At 40.7% G+C, this 24,289-nt stretch overlaps 1 protein-coding gene and 1 pseudogene across 3 annotated transcripts in view; one reads left to right on the top strand and one right to left on the bottom strand.

Annotated features, from left to right (window-relative positions):
* Positions 1 to 24,289, bottom strand: part of NPSR1 (neuropeptide S receptor 1) — a 219,770-nt gene that overhangs the window by 118,832 nt on the left and 76,649 nt on the right. The window lies entirely within an intron of this gene.
* Positions 710 to 9,030, top strand: LOC104007170 (condensin complex subunit 1-like; annotated as a pseudogene).

Raw genomic sequence — 24,289 nt, 5'->3', positions numbered from 1 at the left:
AAATCATCATTTGGAAACCTTTATAGCATTGATTCAGACAGGAATCTACACTGTATGGTAAGTGCTGTGAGTGAAAGTTTAAGGAGTATCAGGATGGCTATGTACTCTTAAAATACTTGTCAGTTGCAAAAGGAAAAATAGTATCTTTACAGTGGAGAAATCTGACAATAACATCACTAGTAATGGGACAAATTGATATGCTGTGTCTGCTGATACTATATACTAAGAGGAACAAAGCATCATTCCTGGTGTATAACTCTCAAAAGCACATAACCTTAATCTATTCAGAAGGAAACATCACACAAACCCAAAGTGAGAGAAACTCCACAAAATATCTAACCTATGCTATTTAAAAATGTTGATGTCATAAGATACAAAGAAAGACCAAGGAACTGTTCTAAGTTAAAGAACACTAAATGTACATGACAACTGAATACAATACATGATTCGGGGTTTTTTGGTGCTAAAAAGGATGTTCTTGGGATAATTGGTGACATTTAAAGCAGGTTTGCTGATTACTTGGGACATTTTTAGATGGATGGATAGGTAGATAGGTAGGTATTATAGATAGACTGATAGAGGAAATGATAAAGCAAATGTGAAAAATATTAACATTTCAGGAATATGTGTACAGGGTACATGGGGGTATTTGTACTACTCTTGAAGATTTTCTGTAAACCTGAAATTATGTCAAAACAAGAAGCTAAAAATGAAAAATGTCCTAGTTGGGAAGACACATATGGTTGCTCAACCCATAGGGGAAGAGCTGGCAGAATATGATGGCTGTGACCTCTGCACGGTACTGAAGATATGGGCAACATGTTGAGCAAGGGCTGCTGTTATATTGAGAAGTGAGCTTTAGAATTGTTCAGCAAGTTTCTTCTTGTTCAGACCAGTATAGGCTTTCCTGGTACAATGTATTTGTTAATTATTAGCTCAGAGAGAGATTCCACAAGTGGGCTTACATCTGTTCCCATGAAACACCATGAACTTCACACTCTCTGGGGAGGTCTAGGACTCAGAAATATAGATGTTAGTAAGAGCAAACAGACATAACAGATAACACATACAAAGTGCCTACCACATGCTAACCACTGCTGCAGGCACTTTCTATAGAAGAACTAATTTAATCATCACCATAACCCTATGGGGTAGATGATATTTTTACAACCTCCATTTTACAGATGAAGAAACTGAAGCATAGACCTGGTGAGTAACTCACCCAAGTATTAGTATGGAGGGGAGCTGGGATTGAAACACCAGTTATGGTCATTCCAGAGGATGAATGCTCTCTTCACCACTCTCCTCTTCTGCTTCCTGAGGGGCTCTGAGCAATGAAACCCTTCTTTCCAGATTGTGCTTATAAAGCAAACGAGGTGTCCAGGATTAGACCTCTAGAAGAGTCTGAGCTGTTGTACCCCATACTGGGGCAAAGTAAGTTGTTTGTGCTGAGTGGGGAATGGAGCCAAAGCTCAGAGGAGGCATCGGAAGGTAGGAGCAGATATGCGGAGCAGACTAGCTGAACAGTCGCATGGCCAGAAGAAAGCTGGAGGGTTGGGCCGAGGTTGGGTCACTAGATAGCAGAGTGAGAGGAAGCAATGCCCAGCCTAGTGGGTGGCTGATCAAGGCAGAAACTGGGGGGGTCAGTGTAAGAACAGGCTGGGCTTCAGAGCCAGAACTCATACACAAAATATTTTGGATTTATTCCTTGGGAAGGCTGTGTTCCAGTGTGTCTGATAAGGCCTTGGCCTCATCTTTCTGGTGGCACTCACCTTTCCCAAAAAGTAGCTAAGCCTAATCTTTGTCACTAAGGAAGTGGGGAACAAACACTGGCCGACACCTGCATCCCAGGCTGTGTGCTAGGTATTTAACATGTATTATCTTACTTAATGCAATGTTTTGAATAAGTGTACCTGAGCCAAACTGCCTACTGTGCACATATATATTAGGTTTGTGCGAAAGTAATTGCTGTTTTTGCTACTAAAAGTAATGGCAATTACTTTTGCACCAACCTAATAGAAGGAGTAACTATTCAAAGTGTGCACTCAACTTTCAGTTCAGTGAAATTTGGATTGTTTATTGGAGCTTGATGCAATTGTAATTAAATAGAATAATATAATTAGATAATTTTCACTCTAAGTGCAATACAAATATAGGTACTCAAAACACCACAGGTAGTAGAAAAAGCAGGCATGCTCTCATCGAACCAACATGGCAATTTTTGCGTACAACAGGAAGCATCAAACTCAATGAACTATGGAGGCCAGCTCAGGCACAATTATAGACATAATTTCTTAATCATCGTAACTATCTGAAGAAGGCAATCATATAATTTCAGCCTTTTGTGGTTATTGTAGGATTTAATTCAGTAAAGCATATAAAGCATGTGGCTCAGTGCCAGCCACAAGGGAGGCCCTGAATGCATGGCACCTGCTCTGCTCATTTTCTCAAGAGAGAAATGAAGCTTAGTGAATGTAAGTAATATGTCGAAAGCCACAGAAATAACAAATGGCAGAGAGAGGATTTGAATTCAGGTCTCTAGACTTTGTCCTCTATTTTTGTGCAGCTTTCAAACTAAGAATAACTTTTACATATTTTACTGGTTAAAAAATATTTTTTAAAAAAGAAATATATGCCCAGGCACATGAAAATTATATGAAATTCAAATATCTGTGCCATAAAATAAGTTTTAGTTACACAGCCATGCCTGTTTGCTCATGGCTGCTTTCATGTTACAATGCCAGAGTTGGGTAGTTGACACAGAGATCATAGGACCTGCAAAGCCTAAAATATTTAATATCTGGGCCTTTACAGAGAAATTTGGTTGACCCCTGCCCTAGACCTTAGATCCCTGCTCTTTCCATTATTCTCAAGTGCCGGTGGATCCAGATCGGTTGTGACATTGCTTAATCTCCTGGCATTCTCGGGGAATTATTAAACTGCCATGTAGGTTGCATAAATGCTCCCTGCTGGCTTGAATAGGAGAGTTTTGAAGGTGCCAGATGGGAACAGATTCCTTTCTTTCATCTTAACAAAAATCCAATCTCACTCTCTTTCATGTTCAAGAGCATTTGATTAATTAGGACAGGAAGTAGGGGGGCGGTGGGGAGAACAATCTGAGCTGTTGAGCTGGACTGAGCTGGCAGTTTCAGGTGCTCTCATTTCAGCTTCTCCTCCCCATGTCTAGCAGGCTCCCTGAACTCCCAGCTGAGTGTAATCAGAGGCTGTGTAATTGGAGGGTGAATGCACAGGCTTTATAGTCAGAGACCTGTATTTGTACTGTGATTCCCTACTTGCTAGTTGTATGGTTTTGCACAAGTTATTTAACCTCCTTCGGTCTCAGTTTCTGCAGGTCTAACATGGGCATAGTGAGAATACCTATGGCTTTGAGTAATTTGGAGGATTAAATGCAAACATATATGAAAAGATTTTTTCCCTGAAGAGGTGGCTCAATGAGCATTCAGTAAATACTAGCTATTACTATTATTTTTTTTTCTGCCTACTTGTCAGTAGGGAAGGAGCTAAGTTTCTGATCCTAGTTTAAAAGCCCTTAAAGGTGTTTTTAGGACATTTAAAAAAAGTAATACCTGCGCATAATACAAAATTCAGGTAGCACAAATAATAAAAATAAGCAGCTCACAAAATGATGTATCCTGGACTGTTCAAGGCAGCAGTATTCATAGTAGCCCTAAACTGGAAATGACCCAAATGCCCACCACTAGTGGAATGAAAAAATCAACTGTAGTATGTTCACACAGTAGAACACCATTCAATAAGGATAGTAAACTGTCTGCAACTATACGCAGCAATGTTGATGAATCTCCTGAATCTAATGCTGAGCAAAAGAAGTCAGAAACAAAAGCACACATACTGTAAGGTTCTATTTATGTAAAGAATTAAATCATTCTACATATTTGCTACTTTGTATCCTTGACCTAAATCTGTGCATTCCTCCCTCCCACCCTGACTGACTCTGGTAATCACTGTTTCATGTATTTGTAATGAACAATCCCCAAACAACAAATGTTGGTGAGGATGAGGAGAAATTGAAACCTTTGTACACTGCTGGTGGGAATATAAAACTGTAGTTGCTTAGAATGCTAACCACAGTGTTACCATATGACCCAGCAATTCTGCTTCTAGTTACATACCCAAGAGAAAAAACTGTCCACACAGAAAGTTGTACATGAATGTTTATAGCAGCATTTTATTCCTAAGAGCCAAAAGGTAAAAACCACTGAAATAATCATCAACTGATGAACAGATAAACAAAATGTGTTATATCCATATGATAGAATATTATTTAGCCATAAAAAATGAAATATGGATACATGCTACAACAAAAATGAACCTTGAAAGTGTGAAGTGAAATAAACCAATCACAAAAGATAATATATTACATGATTCCATTTATATGAAATGTAGAGAATTGGCAATTTCATAGACATAGGAAGTAGATTGGCAGTTGGCTAGGGTTACGGAGGATGTGGGGTGGGAGTTATAGCTAAAAAGTATTTGCCTTCTTTTTGAGGTGATGAAAATATTTTAAAATTGACTTTGGTGATGGTTATACATATCTGTGAATATATTAAAAGCCACTCAGTTTTATACTTTTAATGGGTGAACTGTATTGTTACGTGAATATTTTAATAAAGCTGTTCATAAAAAGAAAAAATAAAATATAAAATTAGGTGAAGCCTGTCTGGGCCTCAGGGCTTACTCTTGGTCGTGGGAAGAGGTGGTACGGGGAATTGGTAGGAGGGGGCATAGAGGCAGATGGTAACATTTCTTGATTTGGGTGCTAGTTACACTGGTATCTTCTGTTTGTGAAAATTCATCAGCTGATACTTGCGTGCACCGGATTGAACTTCATACTTCAATAAAAATAATAAAAACTAAAATTAAGAAAGGCACCCTTCTCCAACAATTGTTAGTCACTCAGTTCTTTTCTCAGAAGCAACCACTCTTACATCAAACAGAGTCTAGAGACAGGCTATTCAGAGACTGAGGTACAAGAACATGTGTTCTTGTGTATATTGTATTTCTTGTCTTATTTTTATTTCCCGAGAGCAAGTTTTGATAAACCTAGTCCTATGTCCAGTTGACCACCTACTACAAAGGGGGTGTAGACCTCAGAAAAGGACAGGGGGAGAAGAGGAGATGGGTGGAAGTTCTGATCCTAGGTGACCTTCTTGGACATGGCAAGGTTTCAACAAATGTTCATGAAACTGTCAAAGTTTTAGGAATTTAAGGGCTTCAAAATGTCCAGGTTTTCTTCTAGTGTTGGTCTGACATCCAGATTAAGTCTCTCATGCCTCTTTTGTGTTTGAAACTCCAGGAATCCCTTTGGGCTGCCCTGATCCCCAAAGCCTTCTATTATTTTTTCTTTCTTTTTAAAATTCTTTTATAATTTTTTATTTATGTTTAATTTATTTTTATTTTTATGGAGACAGGGTCTCGCCATGTTGCCCTGGCTGGTCTTGGGCTCCTGCCTTCAAGCAGTCCTCCTTCCCCAGCCTCCCAAAGTGCTCGGATTGCAGGTTTCCTTCTTTGTTTTTTTGGACAGGGGCGTCTCTTTATGTTGCTCACATTGTAGTGCAGTGGCTGTTCACTGGCATAATCCCACTGCTGATCAGCATGAGAATTTTGACCTGCTCTGTTTCCAACTTGGGCTGGTTCATGCTTCCTTAGGCAATCTAGTGGTCACCTGCTCCTGGGATAGGGGTAACCATACTGATGCCAAACTTAGTACAAACATCCGATCCACGTAGCGCACTATGAGCTCCTGGGCTCAAGTGATACTCCCACCTCAGCCTCCTGAATAGCTGGGACTACAGGCATGCACCACCACACCTGGCTGGTCTTCTGTTCTTGATGAGCACTCACCTGGGTTTGTAATTCAGAATAGCATTCATCTTCCTGGTGAAAGTATTTTCCTCATTTCAAAGTTGTGACATGATGGGATATTTGAATCTAGGACCACCATGAAACACTGGGGAAGACAGTCTCGTATTTCTGGCCTTTTATTCTTCCTGATCTTTCTACTTTTGGCAGCATCAGCATCTCCAAATGTTAGTCATCCTCTAAGGCCCAATACAAGCTCCACCCACTCTGTGAAGTCCCCATCGTGTTGCCCTGGAGGACCCTGATTTGTGCCACTTCCTGTAGTGCTTCTTTAAACACTCGTCAGTTACTATTGATTGCTGACTATTTGGTTTCAGACACAATGCCATGTGCTGAGAATGCAAGGAAGGAAACTCCATTCCTGTCTTCAAATTGCTCACATTCTAGTGTTTCAGGGAGTTGGGAAATAATTAAAATACAGTGTTGCACGATATTTGTCCAAAAGAGGGATGACTGGCAAAATCTTCTGGGAAGCAACCAAGCGGACTAGGCAGGCTTCACAGAGTGCCTGTTCAGCTTTGTGTCTTGAGGAATGAGTAGTGCTTTGCTGGAGAGATCAGGTGAGAGAAGGGCATCCAGGTAGAGGGAGCAGTGTGTGCAAAGGCATGAAGTAAGGACCACAGGTTGTCATTTACTTATCATTTAATATGTCATTGAGTTTACTAGTCTGTCCAACTAGATTGTGAGAGACTCGTGGAGAAGATTCCTAATTCAGGCTTCTCATTCCCCTTCCCCTAAACATCTAGTAAAATTCTGGACACTCATAATTGTGGCAGGCCAGGTGTCACTGACAACTCTTTCAGTACTGACTGAGTGGTTAAGTTAAATATTAAAAGCCAGTGCCCTTGTACGAAGGCTGGAATGTAACAAAAGCCCATCAAGAGTTTTATCTAGGCCTTTCCTGGGACTTAAGGCATGACAAAATAACAAAGGAATTCTTAACAGGACCCATTTAGGATTAAACAAGTTTCACTGGGGGTCTAAAGAAACTCCCTAGGCCTCCACAAACAAGTTTATTGGAGGTCTGAAGGAACTCCCCAAACCTCTGTAATTTAGCAGGAGACAAGATAAGGGTAATCCCCCCAGCACCTGGACCCATTTAGATTAAGTAAATTTACTGAGGCTCCAGAGGAAGGTCTTCAGGACTCAGACCTTGGTTATAGATTAAAAGAAGTTAACCATTTATATCTTTAGATGAATGCATACCTTACACGTAGACATATAGTTTGGAAGGTATATAAGCTCTGGAAAACTTTGTAATTTTAAGTTGGTCTGGCAATAATTTCCAGGCCTTCTCCCCGTCACCGGTTGCAGAAAATAAAACTCTCTTCCGAAGTTTCCACAGGACTACCGGCTGGCCCAGCAGGTGTGCCATGCCATTGCCAACATCTCTGACAGTAGAAAGACCTCTGGGCAGACGTCACCCCCACTTCCAGTTGCCTCAGAAACACAGGTTGTTTGAGTGACTGCGGGAGACAGTTCCAAAAGGCTTTGTCCACCAGACCCACTCTGGATCCCATTCAAAGAGGTGGCAGTGACCCTCATTTACCAACTGGCAGAGAGTCCCAAAGTGATCTGTGCCCAGATATGGCAGGGCTATGCAAAACAGGCCCTGGAGAAGCTAGAAGAGAAGAGAACCAGTCAGGGGGACCCGAAGGAGTCTCCCACAATGCTCCCCACTTTCCTGTTGATGAACCTCCTGTCCCTGGCTGGGGATGTGGCTCTGCAGCAGCTGGTCCACTTGGAGCAGGCAGTGAGTGGAGAGCTCTGTCAGCGCCGAGTTCTCCGGGAAGAACAGGAGCACAAGACCAAAGATCCCAAGGAGAAGAATGCAAGTTTTGAGACCACCATGGAGGAGGAGCTGGGGCTGGTTGGGGCAGCAGATGACACGGAGGCAGAACTAATCCGCGGCTTCTGCAAGATGGAACTGTTGGATGGCAAACAGACACTGGCTGCCTTTGTTCCACTCTTGCTTAAAGTCTGCAACAACTCAGGCCTCTATAGCAACCCAGACCTCTCTGCAGCTGCTTCACCTACCCTTGGCAAGTTCTGCATGATCAGTGCCACTTTCTGCAATTCCCAGCCTCATCTTCTGTTCACCATGCTAGAAAAGTCTTCACTTCCCATTGTCCGGTCTAATCTCATGGTTGCCACTGGGGATCTGGCCATCCACTTTCCCAATCTGGTGGACCCCTGGACTCCTCATCTATATGCTCACCTTCGGGACCCTGCTCAGCCAGTGTGGAAAACAGTGGGGCTGGTGATGACTCCACCTGATCCTCAAGGACATGGTGAAGGTAAAGGGGCAGGTGAGTGAGATGGCCGTGCTGCTCATCAACCCTGAGTCTCAAATTGCTGCCCTGGCCAAGAAGTTCTTCAACAAGCTCTTCCAGAAGGGCAATGCAATCTATAATTTCCTTCCAGATATCATCAGCCACCTGTCAGACCCCGAGCTGGGGGTGGAGGAAGTGCCTTTTCACACCATTATGAAGCAGTTCTTCTCCTACATCATCACCAAAGACAAGCAGACAAAGCCTGGTGGAAAAGCTGTGTCAGCGGTTCCACACAGCCTAAACTGAGCAGATGCAGCAGGACCTGGCCTACTGTGTGTCACAGCTGCCCCTCACAGAGCAAGGCCTTTGCAAGATGCTTGGCAATTTTGACTGTTTTGGAGATAAACTGTCAGATGAGTCCATCTTCAGTGCTTTTTTATCAGTTGTGGGCAAGCTGCAACATGGGGCCAAGCCTGAGGGCAAGGCTATAATAGATGAATTTGAGCAAAAGCTTCAGGCCTGTCATGCCAGAGGTTTGGATGGGATTGAGGAGCTTGAGATTAACCAAGCAGGTAGCCAGAGAGCCCCAACAGCCAAGAAACCATCCACTGTTTGCAGGCACCAGCCTCTGGCTTCTGCAGCCTCAGACAATGACTTCATCACACCAGAGCCCCGTCGTACTACCCATCGGCATCTGAACACCCAGCAGCGAGCTTCCGAAAAGAAACCCAAAGTTGTCTTCTCAAGTGATGAGTCAAGTGAGGAAGATTTTTTAGCCTAGATGACAGAAGACAGGACACCCAAGAAAATAACCCCCATTCTCAGAGCATCAGCTCGCAGGCACAGATCCTGAGAAGTCATCTTGCCTGTTCCTGTCCTCCCTGAGCAGGGTAACTTGTAGGGTGACCTGGAATTCTAATTCTCTTCCCCTTGTAGAATATTTGCCTGTCTCCTTTTTTGAAAAAAAAAAAAAATACATACACGATCTTTAAAATGCAAGGCCTTTCTCTGAAATTAGCCTAACTGAACTGCATTGAGCTGCTTTCACTTTGGAATATATGTTTGCCAGTCTCCTTGTTTTCTAATGAATAAATGTTTTTATATACTTAAAAAAAAAAACTCTCTTCCTCCCCAGTTCATCTGCATCTCATTATTGGGCTACAAGAAACAGCAGCCCGACCCTATTTGGTCCGGGAACAATATTGGATAGAAATAAAAGACTAAGGGCAAACACAGAAAGAGTCATCTTAAAAGATTTAATTAAGCGCCTGAATTTAAAACATTCAACAGATCCCCATTCTTAGAATGGGAATTTCTCATCAGCCTTGGAATATGACGGAAACCTTCTAAGGATATGAAACTGAACTTTAATTGTATCAGTTATTACAATAATCAGGGCCAAGCTGTGATTGGCAACTTGTCTCCCTTGTACTTTCTGCCCTTATTCAACAACCCCCTCTTGGGCCCCCAGGGCTCGCCTCTCAGGAAGATGTGAATTATTTTGAGTGTAATTGGGCTTGGCCTATGATATAGTCATTATCTGAATCCATTGTTTGCCAAGTAATTGCTTTGTGACTTTGGGCAACTTACTTAGATATCTTGGGTCTTAGTTTCTACCTTACAAAATTAGGGTGGGTATACTTACTTTGTGAAGATTAAATGTCCCACGTGTTTGGAACATTATAGGCTCCCAATAATGAACATCTTCCTTTGCCTCTCCTCACTTCCCCTTTCTACCTGCTTCCCTTTATCCTTGAAAGATTTAGAAAGAGATTTTTAAGAAAAGGGATAAGGAGCTAGAGAATCAAGAGAAATGTTAAGACATTTTGCTGTGTACTGTGTTTCATGCCATTTTCCACACATTCCCCCATTCCCAGGCATTAAGACTGAGGTTGAAGGTTTGGGGTACAACATCAAACTGAGAGTGGCCACACAGAGGCTCAGCTTTGTTTGGGTCATGAACATTGCAGAGGGAGAATCAGGTATTATTTATTTGGGAGAGGAGACCATTCAGGGGGGCATGGTGCCTGTCACACACTCTTTCAAGGGCTGTCACCTGGGAGAAGCATTAGACTTTGGACTAATTCAAGGCTGGGCTCAGGGTCTTTTCTCAGTAATATCTTAGAGTTTCCAAGTAGCTTGCCTTAGAAGGAGGTGATTATCCCATCACTAGAGGTTATTAAGTAAAGATCCTCAGTTCCATTGGTCAGAGATTCAGGTACTGGGGGGAAGATGAATGCAATGGCCTATGCTATGCCTCCCAGACATACGTGTCTAGGATTCTATTGTGATTGACAAATATGCCCCCTTCCCCCAATCCCACTCCCAGGCAGGATGTTTCCCCCACTCCAGCAAAGCCTCTTCCACCTGCTCCCCCAGCACCTCACGCACACAAACTGAAAGAGTTCTCAGTTGTAAACAAATCAAACTGGTGAACTCGTTCTCCAGGGCTAGTGACTGAAGCCACTTACTCTCTCAACAGCATTTTAATAGGGACATCAAACCTTGGCCCAGGAGTGACTCAGTAATGTAGGAATTCCAGGTTGTATGGCATGCAGAGAGGAACAGAATGGGCTGGCAGCTTGCCCAAGGTCACACAGCCCAGAGTAAATAAAACCAGCTGCCACCAACCCTAGTCTCATGCTCTGGCCCCCTCCTGAGGCTGCTTTGTGTCTGGTCACCCTGGGGACTTCCTGCCCCAATCCCAAGCTGTGCTGGTGACTGTGGCATGGCCTGAGTGTGAAGTGGCTGTGATGGTGAGACCTGAAATAGTCCTCCCTTGCCGCCAGACGCTGGCGTGAAGAATAGCAGCTTCACAGAGGTTTGATCAATAGATATTATGCGAATGCTTAGAGCAATAACATTCCTCTCCATTACCAGGCTAACACTCCCAGTAAAAAGTATGCCTTGATCCTGATGGTTTTATATTTTCTGGTTTGTCAGACTGAGATCAGGGTCTAACTGATGCCTGTATGAAAGCATAACAGGTACATGACTGGCAGAGGTCCAACTCCTTTTTCTCTGAATTAGAGGCCCTTTTGCTGTGAGCTGGCAAGAGCTCCAGCTCTATGCATGCCGATTATGTTCTCTGGCCAAAAGCCTTGCTGCACAGTAAACATGACTGGAGCCACAGTGAGCCTCATTTGTGATACGGTCCCCATATAAAGAAGGCAGAGAGGCAGCAGTGTGCAGATCCCTTCTTTAACTCGTCCCACCCATCACCCCAAGTATAGGGTCCTGGAATCTGAGCATTCATTATATATTTGTTTGTAGTTGTATAATAAAAATAAGATTTGTCGTGTTCTAAAACTGAAGTTAATTGCTAGTAAAAACTCCTACTCTGCTGGATATCAAAAACTTAATTGCAGTCAATTAAGTGTTTACTCTTTGTCCTTGTAGTCATTTTTAAGCTTTAGAAAACTCATGCAGTATCCAGTCACATGCATGCACGGGCGCTCGTGCACGTGTGTGTGTGCGTATGTGTGTGTGTGTCTAAGATGCCTGGTTCTTGGTATCATCTCTTATCATTGGCATCTAATAAGATATCTCTGATTCCACCTTGCACTTAGCTGTCAGCAAATCAAAGTGGTGCCTCCTTGTTCCAAATGCAGGGCCTTCTTGGGCCACAGGCTTTGTCACAAAGGCGTGGCTCTTGTTCCACAGAATAAGTACATTCTTCTGATCCCTGCACCAGGCTGTTCAAGCTCTCTGCCTAGACACTTGCATAGGCATTTATTCTCACTTTCAATATGCAGAAGAGGGCCCCTGTGCCTTACTCGCTCTCTGGACTGTCTCTTGAGAAAGTGGGTAGGGTGGGTTACAGATGCCCTTGCTTGTGATGTTCTCCAACCTGTAGCTCCTATTTCATGCCCCAAATCCTCTTCAGTGTCTGCCTTAGGGTTAAGGTCTCTCTCTTAGAAATGCCTCTTTTTTTTTTTTTTTTTTTTTTTGGTGGAGTCTTGCTCTGTCGCCAGGCTGGAGTGCAGTGGCGCAGTCTCGGCTCACTGCAACCTCCACCTCCCAGGTTCAAGTGACTCCCCTGCCTCAGCCTCTTGAGTAGCTAGGACTGCAGGTGCGTTCCACCATGCACAGCTAATTTTTGTATTTTTAATAGACACGGGGTTTCACCACGTTGGCCAGAATGGTCTCGATCTCTTGACCTCGTGATCCACCTGCCTCGGCCTCCCAAAGTGCTGGGATTACGGGCCAGAGTCACCGCACCCGGCCAGAAATGCCTCCATGTTTAAGCTCTTGTCTCCTTCTCCCTGCATACTCCTCACTCTTTCCCATTCTTGGATCCAGGTAGCCTGGTTTTCATTTTTCCTTCTGAATCACTTGAAACTCAAGACCAAGAAATAGGCTACTTTGTTTTTCTCATTTCCTAATTAACCTGCATTGTGGCAGTAAAAACCTCATGATACAGTTTTCCAAATAGAGAATTATGTAATGATAGAAATGCTAAGACAGGGATGGGTGGAGGGAGAACACTTGGTTAAGAAGCAAAAATATTACAGCAGGTCTCCCCTTATCTGTGAGGGATATGTTTGAAGAGTTCCAACTGCAGATAGTACTGAACTCTGTATATACCATGTTTTCTTTTATACATACATACATAACTATGATAAAATTTAATTTATAAATCAGGCACATAAAGAAATGAACAACAATAATATACTGATACCATATGATAATGATAAATATATGCTGTAATAAAAGTTATGTGAATATGGGGTCATTCTCTCTCAAAATATCTTACTCTACTGCACTATTAACTGAAACCATGGAAAGTGAAACTATGGATAAGGGAGGACTACTGAATACAGCTAGTTTGATTCTTTTATTGCTTACAATCTTTTTTGATCAGAATTCCAGAGAAAATTAAGCTCCATGGAAAATAATTTGAGCTTTCATTTTCTCAATTTTTCCAAGGTTGGTATCGAGGTAGAAACATTTTGGAGGCACAGGAAAGAAATAACTGATTGTATCGATGGATGCTTTAGTGAAGTGGTTCTGAGTGTGTAGTCTGAGGACCTCTGAGGGTCACTAAGACTCTGAATCCATTAGGCAAAAACTATTTTTATAATTAATACTAAGATTGTATTTGTCTTTTCACTTTCGTTTTCTCATGAGTGTACTATGGCTTTTGGAAAACTCGAATGTATAAACATGAACACCTGTGTACACACAGAAATCAGATGTGCAAAGATTGCATATATTGGGAATATCAGATAAACAGTATTACATAATATTTAAAAATAGGCCGGAGATGGTGGCTCACACCTGTAATCCCAGCAATTTGGGAGACCAAGGCAGGAGGACTGTTTGTGACCAGGATTTTAAGACCAGCCTGGGCAACAGAGTGAGACCCTATCTCCAGAAAAAAAAATTAGCTGGGCTTGGTGGTGCACACCTATAGTTCCAGCTACTTGGGAAGCTGAGATGGGAGGATGGCTTGAGCCTAGGAGTTCAAGTCTGCAGTGAGCTGTGATCATGCCAGTGCACTTCAGCCCTGGTGACAGAGCAAAACCCTATCTCTAAATAAATAAATTAATAGATAATATATTGAAAGAAATTAAGCAGAAAATTGCAAGTTTGATGAAAGAGGAATTCTCTAATTGACTAGATAAATTTAAGAACAAAGTAGAACTTTTAGAAATGAAAAAATAATTGTAATAAAGTTAGAATCTCAATGAATATGTTGATTATAAGGTTGGAACCAATAAAAAGAGAAATAGTAAACTTGCTGATTGGACCAAATAAATTACTCAAAAAGCAATAGAAAGAGACAAAGAGGTAGACCAAAGAGAAGTGAAGAGGCATAATGAATAGGATGAGAAAGTCCAACAAAAATCCCACTGGGGTTCCAGAAGAAGATAATAAAGAGAATGTGAAAGAGGCACTATGGTAGTGACTAGGAATTTTCCATAATCAGTAAAGGATGCCAATATAGTTGTCCCTTTGTATATATGGGGTTATTGGTTTCCATGGATAGCCTTCCATGGATACCAAAATCCCTGAAATAAAATGATGCTGTATTTGCATATATTAACCTAGCTTAAATTATCTCTAGATTACTTTTAATTCCTAATACAATGTAAGTTCTATATAAATTGTTGTTATACTATATTGTTTAGAAAATTATGACAAGGAGAAAGTGTGAACATGTTCAGTATAGATGCATTTTTTTCTGAATATTTTCAATTCACAATTGGTTGAATTCATAAATGCAGAACCCATGGATACAAAGGGCCAACTGTACTCAGATAATGAAAACATGACAAAGTCCTGGTTTTAAATAATACATACCCTTGTCAAACAATGTCATAGCTTTAGGATGGGGAACTGGTTTTACAGAGATGATGGATGTTGTTTTGAGTCACAAACCTGATTGATTATTCATCATGAGCAGAAGGCCTTGGGGATGAGGGATTCCCAGTGGGACAACTAGTGTTTCAAACAGGAAGAAGGAATGGGGAGACTTCATCTGAGTCCAAGGGTAACACTAGAAGGAAGTCCAGCCATCTGCATTCATTTTGACAGTTCAATGGACATCTATTGAATCCCTGCTAGGTGCCAGAAAGTCACCCAGCAAAATTGGGGTCCTTCCCATTTCCTCTGCTCTTCCTGCCCCTTTTATCCTGAGGCCCACTGCTACCAGACACAAGGTTAGGCACATGTAGACTTGCTCTCAAAAAAGAAGAAAAAGGAAGCACCTAGAACATAAAAACATAAAATTTTAAAACAACAATAAAATGGTATACCAGACAAATATTAATTAAGAAAAATTCTGTAGTGATATCAATGTAAGATAAAAATCTTTTTAATGCTAAAAGCATTACTAGAGATAAAGAGAGATACTGTATATTGAATACTAGTTAAATTCACCAGGAAGATGTAGCAATTCTAAGCCCATTAGAATAAATAAAGTAAGAAAATAATAGAACTATGGGAGAAAAAGATAAATCCACCACCAGAACTTCAGATTTTAGCAAGTTCTCTTATTTATTTAAAGATGGAATACATAATAATAATCAGCAAGGATAGAGCAGATTTTAACTACACAACAAACAAACTTGACCTAATGTAAACATACAAACTCATACTTCTCAAATCAGCTGAACACATGTATTCGAGGGTACATAGAAGAGTATCAGATTATTATATATTAGACCATATGTCATTTCATCTGATTCAAAAAAACTAAAACATACAGGAAAGTAAGCTAGAAAATGATGACAAAAATATAACTAGACAAGCCTAGTACTTTTGAAAATTAAAAAGCACACTTCTAAGTAAAAGTTGCCCAAAAAGAAATCATAATAAAAATTATAGATTTGTTGATCATAATGAGATAGTAATGAAAATAACACATGATCTAATCTTCAACAAAGCTGATAAGAGGTTAGGAATTCAAGACCAGCCTGGCCAAGATGGTTAAACCCCGTCTGTACTAAAAATACAAAAATTAGCCAGGCGTGGTAGTGGGTGCCTGTAATCCCAGCTACTCGGGAGACTGAGACAGAGAATTGCTTGAACCCAGGAGGCGGAGGTTGCAGTGAGCCAAGATCATGCCACTGCACTCCAGCCTGGGTGACAGAGTGAGACTCCATCTACAAGAAAAAAAAAAAAAAAAAAAAAAAAAAAAGAGGACAGAGAGAGAGAGAAAGAAAACAAGTCATGGGGAAAAGACTCCTGATTCAATAAATAGTGCTGAGATAACTGGCAAGCCATAGGCTGAAGATGGAAGCTGGACCCCTTCCTTACACCACATACAAAAATAAACTCAAGATGGATTAAAGATTTAAATGTAAAAACCCAAAACTGTGAAAACCCGGAAGACAACGTAAGTAATACCATCCTGGATACAGGAAGGGGCAAAGATTTCATGATAAAGACACCAAAAGGAATCACAACAAAATCAACAATTGACAAGTGGGATCTAATTAAACTTAAGAGTTTCTGCACAGCAAAAGAAACTATCAACAGAGTAAAAAGACACCCTACAGAATAGGAGAAAATATTTCAAACTCTCATTTGACAAAGTTTTAATATCTAGCACTTATAAGAAACTTAAACAAATTTACAAGAGAAAAACAACCCCATTAAAAAGTGGGCAAAAGACATGAACAGACACTTTTCAAAAGAAGACACATGCAGCCAACAAGCACATGAAATAAAGCTCAATATCACTGATTATTAGAGAAATACAAATCAAAATCACAGTGAAATACCATCTCACATCCATCAGAATGGCTATTACTAAAAAGTCAAAAAATAACAGATGCTGGTGAGGTTGCAGAGAAAAGGGAAGAATTATACACTGTTGGTGGGAGTGTAAACCATTGTGGAATGCAGTATTGCCATTCAAAGAGATGAAAGCAGGGCTACCATTTGACCCAGCATTTCCATTACTGGATATATACCCAGAGAAATATAAATCATTCTACCATAAAGACACATACATACAAATGTTCATTGCCGTACTATTCACAAGAGCAAAGACATAGAATCAACCTAAATGCCCATCAATGACAGATTGGATAAAGCAAATGTAGTACATATACATCATGGGATACTATGCAATCATAAAAAGAATGAGATCATGTCTTTTGTGGGAACATGGATGAAGCTGGAGGATATTATGCTTAGCAAACTAATGCGGGAACAGAAAACGAAATACCACATGTTCCCACTTACAAGTGTGAGCTAAATGATGAGAACTTATGAACACAAAGAAGGAGACACCAGACACTGTAGTCTACTTGAAAGTGGAGGGCGAGAGGAGGGAGAGGAGCAGAAAAGATAACTATTGGGTACTGGGCTTAATATCTAGGTGATGAAATAATCTATACAACAAACCCTTGTGACATGAGTTTACCTATGTAACAAACATTCACATGCACCCCCAAACCTAAAAAAAAAAAAAAGGAGAGAGATTGAGAGAATAGCACATTATAATTTGTGAGATGATGAAACTAAAAAATCCTTGAGAAAAACTTATGGTTCCTAACTGCTTATATTAGAGAAGAAGAACGTGAAAATAAACTATCTAAGCAACTAATTTGACAAGTTAAAAAAAAGGTGCAATTGATTTTGCCAAAAATGGCAGAGTAGGGAACTCTAAGGTTCCATACATCCAGCAACAAATGCTGGCAAAAACTGGTAGAATCAACTTTCACAGAACTAGGAAACACAGTGAAAAACTAACAACAACCAGGGGAAGCTTAATGAAGAAAGAAGCTGCTGCATTGTGGTAAGAGGGTGTTAGAGAATTTAAAATTGCCTGCTTGTCACCCCTCTTCCCCAGAGTAATGGTGGCCATGAAAATACTGTTCCAGTTTGCTAATGTCACAGGGGACAGTATAGACTTTATTCCTGAAGAGTTTTGGTTGTGTGTTTTGACTGTCTGGCAGCTCCCTGAAGGATCAGTGCAAAGTGTGCCTTTGTTTTACCTAACTTAGAATATTCCCAGGGTCCCTGAAGGATCAGTACAAAGTGTGCCTTTGTTTTACCTAACTTAGAATATTCCCAGGGTCATAGAGCTTCCTGAACCACATTTGCTAAAAATATTTAAAGCCAAAGGAATTGTCCACAGCAGCTTGGAGCAAGTGGTAACAGTCAGGACAAACAATAGATCAAGAATCCTAGGAAGAATGAGGTTGGGAAAGAAGATATATGGGGGAATAACAATTTTCAAAAGCACTAATATGTACAAGTAAATCAAAGAGATCAAACGCATACTCAGGACTGAATAAACTCTCAAAAAAGACGTGAGAAGACCCTGAGCTTTCACCTCTGGGTATCTTAGAGGAAGGCAGAGAGATAAAGGGACAGAAAGAATATTTAAAGAAATAATGGCCAAAACCTTCCCAAATGACACAAATCTACACATGCAAAAAGCCTGATGAACTCCAAGAAGGAGAAACTTACAGATATCCATACCAAGACACCATATTACTAAATTTCTGAAAGACCAAAGACTAAGAGACAATCTTAAAAGTAACAAAAAAGAAATGACTTGTCATGTACAAGAGCGCCTCCATAAGATTGACAGTAGGTTTCTCTTCAGGAATTATGAAGGCCATAAGGCAATGGGATAACATGTTTAAGGTGCTGAAAGAAAAATAATCCTGTCAATCAAGAATTTCGTATCCAGGATTTACAGAGGATCACGGTGGACAGGAGGCAGGACTAGATTGCAGCTGTCACTTAGATGGACAGAGCAGCATGTGGAGTCTTGCTTCATGAACTCTTGCTCCAGAATGACTGCAGGAATAAATCAGGAAAGCCGAGAGAACCCACAGACCCTCTGCAGGAAGCAGATTGTTCCTGCAAGACCTAGGAGACACCCCAAATCCTGTGAGTGCCCAAACTGTGAAAGTGGGAAAGGGAGATTGTCCACCCCCAAACACACACCGTCACTAGGTAACCTAAAGGTCTAGATGACAGGAGAATATTCTGACCATACCTGGAGCTAAGTCAATTTAGAGAGCCAAGTGAAATACAGGGGTAGAGGAAGCAGCAGGAAAGCCCTGTGGGCTCTGTGGGTCCCCTAACAAGCCATTTCTGCCTTGCCTCACAGGGGTCCTTGGGGAGTGCTGCCAGAGGCACTGGGAAAAGGCTACAAGGAGAAGGAAACCTCCAGCTGAACTTCGTAACAATTGCTACCAAACTAGAAGTCTCCTGGATAGAACTTGGGGGAGGGTGTGTATCTGGTATGCAGACTCCACAGGTGGGGAAGTACTGAAGCCCTACTTGCTTTCACAGCTGGGAGGCAGGTAGCCTGGGACAGGTTCTCAGCCCTGCTCACCCACTGCCTGGAAACAAACTCGGTGCTGTTGGCGGGGCATGGTGGGCGTGAGACCGGCCTTTCGGGTTGCTTGGGAGCTGGGTGAGGCCTGTGACTGCCAGCTTTCCCCAACTTCCCTGACAGTGTGCATGACACAGCAGAGGCAGGCATAATCCTCCCAGGAACATAACTCCATTGACCTGGGAACCACACCATAATTACCCACAGCAGCTGCACTAAGACCTCCCAAGGAGAGTCTGAGCTCAGACACGCTTAGCCCTGTCCCCAACTAATGGTTCTTTCCTACCCACCCTGCTAGCTGAAGACAAACGGCGTATACTTTTGGGTGTTCTAGGGCCCTGCCCACTACCTGATCCTCCCCGTACTACCACAGCTGATGCTCTCTTAAAAGCACCACCTCCTGGCAGAGGCCAACAAGCACAAAAATAATGCATTAAACAACCAAAAATAAGGAACTTCACAGAGTCCATTTCACCCCCCTGCCACCTGCACCAAAGCAGGTGCTAGTATCCATGGCTGAGAGACCCAAAGATGGTTCACATCACAGGACTCTGGGCAGACTCTGGCAGTACCAGCCTGGAGCCTGGTAGACCTGCTCGGTGGCTAGATCCAAAAGAGAGATAACAATCACTAGAGCTCAGCTCTCAGGAAGCCACATCCCTAGGAAAAGTGGGGAGAGTACTACAGCAAGGGAATACCCTGTGGGACATGCAACTAAAAAATGGAACGAAGGACTTAAGTGACATTTCTCTGAAGATGATATACAAATGGTTAACAAGCACATGAAAAAATGCTCACCATCATTAATTATTAGGAAAGTGCAAACCAAAACCACAGAGATACCATTTCACAGCCACTAGGATGATTATAATTTAAAAAAGGAAAATAACAAGTGTTGGCAAGGATGTAGAGATGTTAGAACTCTTGTACATTGCCGATGAGAATATAAAAAGATGCAGTCATTGTAGAAAACAATTTTGTATCTACTTAAAAAGTTAAACACAGAATTATCATATGACCCAGCAATTTTACTCCTAGGTATATAGTTAAAAGAATAGAAACCAGGTTTCAAACAAATATTTATGTCTGATTGTTAATAGCAGCATCATTCCTGATAGCCAAAAGCTGGAAACAACCCAAATGTCCATCAGTGGATGAGCTGATAAGTAAAACATAATACGTAATAATGGAGTATTATTTTTCAGCCATAAAAAAATGAAGTATTGATACATGCTGCAATGTGGATGAACTTTAAACATCTTATGCAAAGTGAAAGAAGCCAGAAACAAAAAGCCACATATTCTACCATGATTCCATTTATATGAAATATTCATAATAGGCAAATTCATAGACTGATTCATGGTTGCTAGGGCTGGATGGGGGGCGTAGGGAAGTGACTGTTTAATGGTTCTGAGGTTTCCTATTAAGTTTCCTTTTGGGTTTTGGAGCTAGATCTTATAGTTGACCACATTTTGAATGTACTAAATGCCACTTAATTGTACACTTGGTTAATTTGATGAATGATATGTTATATAAATTTTACCTCAATTAAAATAAAAAGACGTTAGAAAAAGAATAATGGTATATAAATCAATTTAAATCAGAGGAAAGGAGTTGAAGAAGACAAAAGCAGGGAACAAATAAAAACCCCAAATATAATAGAAAGGATCAATCAAGCCAGCTGAAAAAGTATTTGTGATATAAATTACAAGAAAAAAAAAAGAAGCCAAAAACAAACTGTTTGATGTAAAACTCAGACATTCAGCTATAGGTACAGTAGAGACAGAAAAAAACATAACACTATTGACACATTTATGTCAGTAAATTGAATGCTTTAATAAAATGCACACATTCCTAAAAAATAACTTGCCAAAAATAATTTGAGAAGAAATAGAAAACCTGATTGTCTTTGTAACCCTAAAGAAGTAGAATCTGTTAGTGTAAAATATTCCCAGAAAGAAAGCATCGGGCCCAGATTGTTTTACCTGTGAATTCCACTAGGCATTCAAGAAACATCTTATTTTGGTCTTTTACAAAATCTTCTAGAGAATAGTGAAAGAAGGTATTGCCTAATTGATTTTATGAAGATAGTATAGTACACAAAAGGCAAGATTTTATGAATTTCTTGTTCAAGATGCTTTGGTTTGATTTTGGCTCTTTATGCCTCCAAAAATGCTCCCTCCTAGCCTTCAACCATAATGCTCCAATTTCCCATTTATTTATTTATCCTTTCGTTCAAAAACACTTGTTAAATGTCCATAATGTGCCAGGCACCTTTCTAGGTGCAGTGAATAAAACAGATAAAAATCTTCCTTGGACAGAGTTTCCATTCCGGTGGTGGGATATAGGCAGTAAACATAGTCTGTGTTGGACTAAGGAAACTTGAGTTCAAAGGAGAACTCCTGGAAGGAGATATCACTTCAGGGGTCATCCGTGTAGAGACACTTTAAAAGCCCCAAGACATGATGATGTCCCTAAGTACAGAAGAAGATCCAAGCATTGATCTGAGGGGTAGGGACTCTATTAATATGAGAAATATTAATAAAGTCAGAAATAAGAGAAGGAACCAATAAAAGAGACTGAGAAGAAGCAGTTCATAGGATCGAAGCAGACCAGGAGAGTTTGGTGGCTAGACACCAAGTAAAAAAGTATTTTCAAGAAGAGGGAGTGGCCAGTTGTGTTGAATACTACTGTCCGTTCAAATAATCGACCCTCGGTTTAGAATATGAAAGTTACTGAAGGGTACTTAAACCAGAGCCACTTTACTGGCAAAAGCCTGGCTAGACAATTTGAGTGGGAATGGGAGAAGAGGAATTGACTACAGTGAGTATGGACAATTACTGCAAGAAGTTTTCCTCTAATGGGTGGTAAAGAAATGCAGTGCGAGATGGAGGGAAAAGTGGGATGAATAAGCTTCTTCTTTTTCGTTTGTGTTTTCAGTGTTTGAGAAAGAACAGCATGCAAAATGTGGATTTTAATAATCAGCAGAAAGAGAAAACTTAATCGGGGTTGGGGGAAGATTTTTGGAGTGAAGATCTAGAGTAGGTAAGAGGTGGTGGTGTCTAAAACATGAGAAGATCGTTTAACCTTGTCACATGGAGAGTTTACTCATACTTTTCAGGTGAGAGGCAGGGGATATGAATGCTGATGTTGGCAGCAAAGGTATAGAGAGGCCAGGGAGTGAGGACATTCCCTTCTGTTGCTTCAGCTTTCTCAGTGGAGTAGAAACAAAGTCATCTGGTGGAGGAGAGGATGATAGAGGAGGTGCTGAAAGTTAGAAGAGAGAGAAAGTAAGAAAGAGTTCAGGGCAGTGCGAGATGTAGGATGAAATACTGCTTTCTTATCCTATGAAAATTGCAAATATTTAAAAAATTCTAATGATAATTTTTGGAGAATTCAATGAACCGTAAGGGAATAAGCATATGGTTGCTGGGTAGAATCTGTGACTTATTTGAGTTCTAGGTTATTAAAGTAAGGAGAGAGAGACCTTATGTCTACAAAAATAAAAAATACAAAAATGAGCTGATTGTGGTACTGCATGACCGTAGTCCTAGCTGCTTGGGAGGCTGAGGCGGGAGGATCACTACAGACCAGAAGTTCCAGGTTGCAGTGAGCTATGATGGCACCACTGCATTCCAGCCTGGGCAACAGAGTGAGATGCTGTCTCTAAAATAAATAGATAGATAAATAAATTAAGTAAGTAAGTAAGCAAGGAGAGTAGGTAGGGTGTGTGTGTGCATGTGTGTGTTTGTTTCCAGCTTTGTTCGCCGGTGTGGGTACAAAGAGAGAAAAAACAGGATTTTACCAGGGTTGTAGTTTTGCCAGTAATATCATGAAAAGAGGCAGGGTGAAGGAAGTTGAGGATGTGCAAAAGAGACTTATAAAAATGACTGTGGAATTCAATCTGGGTAAGGAGAGAAAAAACAGATGAAGATGAGTATAGCGTAGTACCTGCTGTAAAGGAATTCACAGTATTGTGTGTCAGACAAACACATAATTAGATACCTTTATTATATTGTATTATTATATAAAGACTAGAGGAGACGGGGAGGACAGAGAGGTTGTTTCAGGGAGGAGGGAGTGATCAGATGTGTCAAATTCTGCTGACACCTTAACCAAGATGAAGACTGAGAACTAAACATGGGTAAGTTATTTGTGTAAATTATTCTTACTCAAAATATAAAAACTAGAGGAAAGTAGAAAGTTGGGAGATGACAATCTTATATGTTTTATCACCATCAAAACAACTCTTATTTACATTATTAAATGATCCTTCTCATCCCTGTCTTTAATGTGAGGCTTCACTTTTTTATATAGCTGGAGTTTATGGTGCATATATGATTTTCTATTCTGCTTTTTATTCATGTTGAGTTTTTTTATATTATTACAGTTTTATTGTCAATAGTTTTTAATGGAACATAATATTATTTGTGTGGATTTACCATCTATTATTTAACTGTTCTTTCAATGCTGGATATTTAAGTTGTTTACGGTTTTCTGTTGTTATAAATAGCCCTGTAATGAAAAGCTCTTTGCCAAAAGCTTTATCAGCAGTTTTAGACGACTTCCTCAGGGGAGAGTATCAAAACCTTAACTACTGTTTCAAAGAAATGAACATTTGAAAACACTGTTTTAGGATTTTTGAAACTAACTAATCAAGCACTACTTTTCATAAGCCCCATTCTGTTTTATCTGGATTCTGAGCAGATAGCTCTCACATTTTCAGCTCTTATATTCTACTAATCACTTAATTTATTCTTTGGAGGGAAGGCATAAGGTATGTAGAAACAGATGTATTTCCAAACATATATTGATGTATTCATTTATTAAGGTCAGCAAAACAGAGGAGGGGAAGAGGGCTCCAGGATAATAAACAAGAGGGATGGCCCTGCCAAGAATGGCACAACAAATTTGCCTTTATTTTAGCTGTGTCTTCTGGGGTGGTCTCTTCTCCAGCATGGTCATCTCTGCCTCCACACATGGCTATGAATGGAGACCAGGGAGGGGATAGAGTCACCCATGAATCATTCCTCAGGTGCATGACCCTGATTAGGGCCAAGGGAGTGGAGAGACTCTCTTGAGGTTTTAGTCATCATCTGTTGTTTTTGCCTACCCTAAAAATATTTCTTCTTCTAATAACACTATCTTAATTATCTTTCCCCCAAGCAGGTCTTCATCCACATGATTTAGGTGGTGGTGACTCTCTTTCTCCTTAACCAGGGTTATCTTATGACCTAGGGCTGACCAGAGTAGTCCATCCATGGCCATAGTGACTGGTTACTCACTCTAAGGGTGGTGTAAG

This window comes from Pan troglodytes, chromosome 6 (assembly GCF_028858775.2).
Source record: "Pan troglodytes isolate AG18354 chromosome 6, NHGRI_mPanTro3-v2.0_pri, whole genome shotgun sequence".
Lineage (NCBI taxonomy): Eukaryota > Metazoa > Chordata > Mammalia > Primates > Hominidae > Pan > Pan troglodytes.
This window is presented reverse-complemented; position numbering and strand designations above follow the sequence as displayed.